The 5,765-nt window shown below is 49.1% G+C and overlaps 1 non-coding gene across 1 annotated transcript; it reads left to right on the plus strand.

Moving 5' to 3' along the window:
* Window positions 1-227: 227 nt before the first annotated feature.
* TRNAK-UUU (transfer RNA lysine (anticodon UUU)) lies at window positions 228-300 on the plus strand. The gene has a single exon. It is a non-coding gene; the product is annotated as a tRNA-Lys (tRNA).
* Window positions 301-5,765: the final 5,465 nt, after the last annotated feature.

Consider the following 5,765-nt stretch of genomic DNA (forward strand, 5'->3'; position numbering starts at 1 on the left):
AGCGGTGTTGTGGGATCTCAAATGTGTAACGTAGAAAGCCAAAATTTTTGCACAATACCTGACGACCATTTAATTTTTGGGCTTCCGTGGCGCAATGGTTAGCGCGTTCGGCTGTTACCCAATAGGTTGGTGGTTCGAGCCCACCCGGGAGCGGTGTTGTGGGATCTCAAATGTAACGTAGAAAGCCAAAGTTTTTCCACAATACCTGACGACCATTTAATTTTTGGGCTTCCGTGGCGCAATGGTTAGCGCGTTCGGCTTTTAACCGAAAGGTTGGTGGTTCAAGCCCATCCGGGAGCGGTGTTGTGCCGTCTCAGCTGTGACGTAAAAGTCAAGGTTTTTACACAATACCTGACGAGCATTTATCTTTTGGGCTTCCGTGGCGCAATGGTTAGCGCGTTCGACTGTTAACCAATAGGTTGGTGGTTCGAGCCCATCCGGGAGCGGTGATGTGAGGTCTCAAATGTAACGTAGAAAGCCAAAGTTTTTCCACAATACCTGACGACCATTTAATCTTTGGGCTTCCGTGGCGCAATAGTTAGCGCGTTCGGCTGTTAACCGAAAGGTTGGTGGTTCAAGCCCATCCGGGAGCGGTGTTGTGCCGTCTCAGATGTGACGTAAAAAGTCAAGGTTTTTCCACAATACCTGACGACCATTTAATTTTTGGGCTTCCGTGGCGCAATGGTTAGCGCGTTCAGCTGCTATTCAAAAGACTGGTGGTTTGAGCCCTCCCGGGAGCGGTGTTCTGACTTCTCAGATGTAACGTAAAATGTCAGAGTTTTTCCACAATACCTGACGAGCATTTAGCTTTTGGGCTTCCGTGGCGCAATGGTTAGCGCGTTCGGGTGTTAACCAATAGGTTGGTGGTTCGAGCCCATTCGGGAGCGGTGTTGTGAGGTCTCAGATGCGACGTAAAAAGTCAAGGTTTTTCCACAATACCTGACGACCTTTTAATTTTTGGGCTTCCGTGGCGCAATGGTTAGCGCGTTCGGCTGTTAACCGAAAGGTTGGTGGTTCAAGCCCATCCGGGAGCGGTGTTGTGCCGTCTCAGATGTGACGTAAAAAGTCAAGGATTTTACACAATACCTGACGAGCATTTATCTTTTGGGCTTCCGTGGCGCACTGGTTAGCGCGTTCGACTGTTAACCAATAGGTTGGTGGTTCGAGCCCACCCGGGAGCGGTGTTGTGGGATCTCAAATGTGTAACGTAGAAAGCCAAAGTTTTTGCACAATACCTGACGACCATTTAATTTTTGGGCTTCCGTGGCGCAATGGTTAGCGCGTTCGGCTGTTAACCAATAGGTTGGTGGTTCGAGCTCATCCGGGAGCGGTGTTGTGAGGTCTCAGCTGTGACGTAAAAGTCAAGGTTTTTACACAATACCTGACGAGCATTTACCTTTTGGGCTTCCGTGGCGCAATGGTTAGCGCGTTCGACTGTTAACCAATAGGTTGGTGGTTCGAGCCCATCCGGGAGCGGTGATGTGAGGTCTCAGATTTGACGTAAAAAGTCAAGGTTTTTACACAATACCTGACGAGCATTTAAATTTTGGGCTTCCGTGGCGCAATGGTTAGCGCGTTCAGCTGTTAACCAATAGGTTGGTGGTTCGAGCCCACCCGGGAGCGGTGTTGTGGGATCTCAAATGTAACGTAGAAAGCCAAAGGTTTTCCACAATACCTGACAACCATTTAATTTCTGAGCTTCCGTGGCTCAATGGTTAGCGCGTTCGGCTGTTAACCAATAGGTTGGTGGTTCGGGCCCACCCGGGAGCGGTGTTGTGCGATCTCAAATGTAACGTAGAAAGCCAAAGTTTTTCCACAATACCTGACGAGCATTTAATTTTTGGGCTTCCGTGGCTTAATGGTTAGCGCGTTCAGCTGTTAATTGAAAGGTTGGTGGCTCGAGCCCACCCGGGAGAGGTGTTGTGGGGTCTCAAATGTAACGTAGAAAGCCAAAGTTTTTCCACAATACCTGACGACCATTTAATCTTTGGGCTTCCGTGGCGCAATAGTTAGCGCGTTCGGCTGTTAACCGAAAGGTTGGTGGTTCAAGCCCATCCGGGAGCGGTGTTGTGCCGTCTCAGATGTGACGTAAAAAGTCAAGGTTTTTCCACAATACCTGACGACCATTTAATTTTTGGGCTTCCGTGGCGCAATGGTTAGCGCGTTCAGCTGCTATTCAAAAGACTGGTGGTTTGAGCCCTCCCGGGAGCGGTGTTCTGACTTCTCAGATGTAACGTAAAATGTCAGAGTTTTTCCACAATACCTGACGAGCATTTAGCTTTTGGGCTTCCGTGGCGCAATGGTTAGTGCGTTCGGGTGTTAACCAATAGGTTGGTGGTTCGAGCCCATTCGGGAGCGGTGTTGTGAGGTCTCAGATGTAACGTAATAAGTCATAAATTATCCACAATACCTGACAACCATTTAATTTCTGAGCTTCCGTGGCTCAATGATTAGCGCGTTCGGCTGTTTACCAATAGGTTGGTGGTTCGAGCCCATCCGGGAAAGGTGTTGTGAGGTCTCAGATGTGACGTAAAAAGTCAAGGTTTTTACACAATACCTGACGAGCATTTAACTTTTGGGCTTCTGTGGCGCAATGGTTAGCGCGTTCGGCTGTTAACCAATAGGTTGGTGGTTGGAGCCCATCCGGGAGCGGTGTTGTGAGGTCTCAGATGTGACGTAAAAAGTCAAGGTTTTTACACAATACCTGAGGAGCATTTAACATTTGGGCTTCCGTGGCGCAATGGTTAGCGCGTTCGGCTGTTAACCAATAGGTTGGTGGTTCGAGCCCATCCGGGAGCGGTGTTGTGAGGTCTCAGATGTGACGTAAAAAGTCAAGGTTTTTACACAATACCTGACGAGCATTTAACTTTTGGGCTTCCGTGGCGCAATGGTTAGCGCGTTCGGCTGTTAACCAATAGGTTGGTGGTTGGAGCCCATCCGGGAGCGGTGTTGTGAGGTCTCAGATGTGACGTAAAAAGTCAAGGTTTTTACACAATACCTGACGAGCATTTAACTTTTGGGCTTCCGTGGCGCAATGGTTAGCGCGTTCGGCTGTTAACCAATATTTTGGTGGTTGGAGCCCATCCGGGAGCGGTGTTGTGAGGCCTCAGCTGTGACGTAAAAAGTCAAGGTTTTTACACAATACCTGACGAGCATTTAACATTTGGGCTTCCGTGGCGCAATGGTTAGCGCGTTCGGCTGTTAACCAATAGGTTGGTGGTTCGAGCCCATCCGGGAGCGGTGTTGTGAGGTCTCAGATGTGACGTAAAAAGTCAAGGTTTTTACACAATACCTGACGAGCATTTAACTTTTGGGCTTCCGTGGCGCAATGGTTAGCGCGTTCGGCTGTTAACCAATAGGTTGATGGTTGGAGCCCATCCGGGAGCGGTGTTGTGAGGTCTCAGATGTGACGTAAAAAGTCAAGGTTTTTACACAATACCTGACGAGCATTTAACTTTTGGGCTTCCGTGGCGCAATGGTTAGCGCGTTCGGCTGTTAACCAATATTTTGGTGGTTGGAGCCCATCCGGGAGCGGTGTTGTGAGGCCTCAGCTGTGACGTAAAAAGTCAAGGTTTTTACACAATACCTGACGAGCATTTAACATTTGGGCTTCCGTGGCGCAATGGTTAGCACGTTCGGCTGTTAACCAATAGGTTGGTGGTTCGAGCCCACCCGGGAGAGGTGTTGTGGGGTCTCAAATGTAACGTAGAAAGCCAAAGTTTTTCCACAATACCTGACAACCATTTAATTTCTGAGCTTCCGTGGCTCAATGGCTAGCGCGTTCGGCTGTTAACCAATAGGTTGGTGGTTCGAGCCCACCCGGGAGCGGTGTTGTGGGATCTCAACTGTAACGTAGAAAGCCAAAGTTTTTCCACAATACCTGACGACCATTTAATTTTTGGGCTTCCGTGGCGCAATGGTTAGCGCGTTCGGCTGTTAACCAATAGGTTGTTGGTTCGAGCCCCTCCGGGAGCGGTGTTGTGAGGTCTCAGATGTGACGTAAAAGTCAAGGTTTTTACACAAAACCTGACGAGCATTTAACTTTTGGGCTTCCGTGGCGCAATGGTTAGCGCGTTCGGCTGTTAACCAATAGGTTGGTGGTTCGAACCCATCCGGGAGCGGTGATGTGAGGTCTCAGATGTGGCGTAAAAATTCAAGGTTTTTACACAATACCAGACGAGCATTTAAGTTTTGGGATTCGGTGGCGCAATGGTTAGCGCGTTCAGCTGTTAACCAATAGGTTGGTGGTTCGAGCCCACCCGGGAGCGGTGTTGTGAGGTCTCAGATGTGACGTAAAAAGTCAAAGTTTTTCCACAATACCTGACAACCATTTAATTTCTGAGCTTCCGTGGCTCAATGGTTAGCGCGTTCGGCTGTTAACCAATAGGTTGGTGGTTCGAGCCCACCCGGGAGCGGTGTTGTGGGATCTCAAATGTAACGTAGAAAGCCAAAGTTTTTGCACAATGCCTGACGACCATTTAATTTTTGGGCTTCCGTGGCGCAATGGTTAGCGCGTTCGGCTGTTAACCAATAGGTTGGTGGTTCGAGCCCCTCCGGAAGCGGTGTTGTGAGGTCTCAGATGTGACGTAAAAGTCAAGGTTTTTACACAATACCTGACGACCATTTAACTTTTGGGCTTCCGTGGCGCAATGGTTAGCGCGTTCGGCTGTTAACCAATAGGTTGGTGGTTCGAACCCATCCGGGAGGTGATGTGAGGTCTCAGATGTGACGTAAAAAGTGAAGGTTTTTTCACAATAACTGACGAGCATTTAAGTTTTGGGCTTCGGTGGCGCAATGGTTAGCGCGTTCAGCTGTTAACCAATAGGTTGGTGGTTCGAACCCATCCGGGAGGTGATGTGAGGTCTCAGATGTGACGTAAAAAGTGAAGGTTTTTTCACAATACCTGACGAGCATTTAAGTTTTGGGCTTCGGTGGCGCAATGGTTAGCGCGTTCGGCTGTTAACCAATAGGTTGGTGGTTCGAGCCCATCCGGGAGCGGTGTTGTGAGGTCTCAGATGTGACGTAAAAAGTCAAGGTTTTTACACAATACCTGACGAGCATTTAACTTTTGGGCTTCCGTGGCGCAATGGTTAGCGCGTTCGGCTGTTAACCAATAGGTTGGTGGTTCGAGCCCACCCGGGAGCGGTGTTGTGTGATCTCAATTGTAACGTAGAAAGCCAAAGATTTTCCACAATACCTGACGACCATTTAATATTTGGGCTTCCGTGGCGCAATGGTTAGCACGTTCGGCTGTTAACCAATAGGTTGGTGGTTCGAGCCCACCCGGGAGAGGTGTTGTGGGGTCTCAAATGTAACGTAGAAAGCCAAAGTTTTTCCACAATACCTGACAACCATTTAATTTCTGAGCTTCCGTGGCTCAATGGCTAGCGCGTTCGGCTGTTAACCAATAGGTTGGTGGTTCGAGCCCACCCGGGAGCGGTGTTGTGGGATCTCAACTGTAACGTAGAAAGCCAAAGTTTTTCCACAATACCTGACGACCATTTAATTTTTGGGCTTCCGTGGCTCAATGGTTAGCGCGTTCGGCTGTTAACCAATAGGTTGGTGGTTCGAGCCCCTCCGGGAGCGGTGTTGTGAGGTCTCAGATGTGACGTAAAAGTCAAGGTTTTTACACAAAACCTGACGAGCATTTAACTTTTGGGCTTCCGTGTCGCAATGGTTAGCGCGTTCGGCTGTTAACCAATAGGTTGGTGGTTCGAACCCATCCGGGAGCGGTGATGTGAGGTCTCAGATGTGGCGTAAAAATT

The sequence above is a fragment of the Phalangium opilio genome, unplaced genomic scaffold (genome assembly GCF_054372755.1).
Source record: "Phalangium opilio isolate 3A_F unplaced genomic scaffold, DU_Popi_V2 ptg000054l_1, whole genome shotgun sequence".
Lineage (NCBI taxonomy): Eukaryota > Metazoa > Arthropoda > Arachnida > Opiliones > Phalangiidae > Phalangium > Phalangium opilio.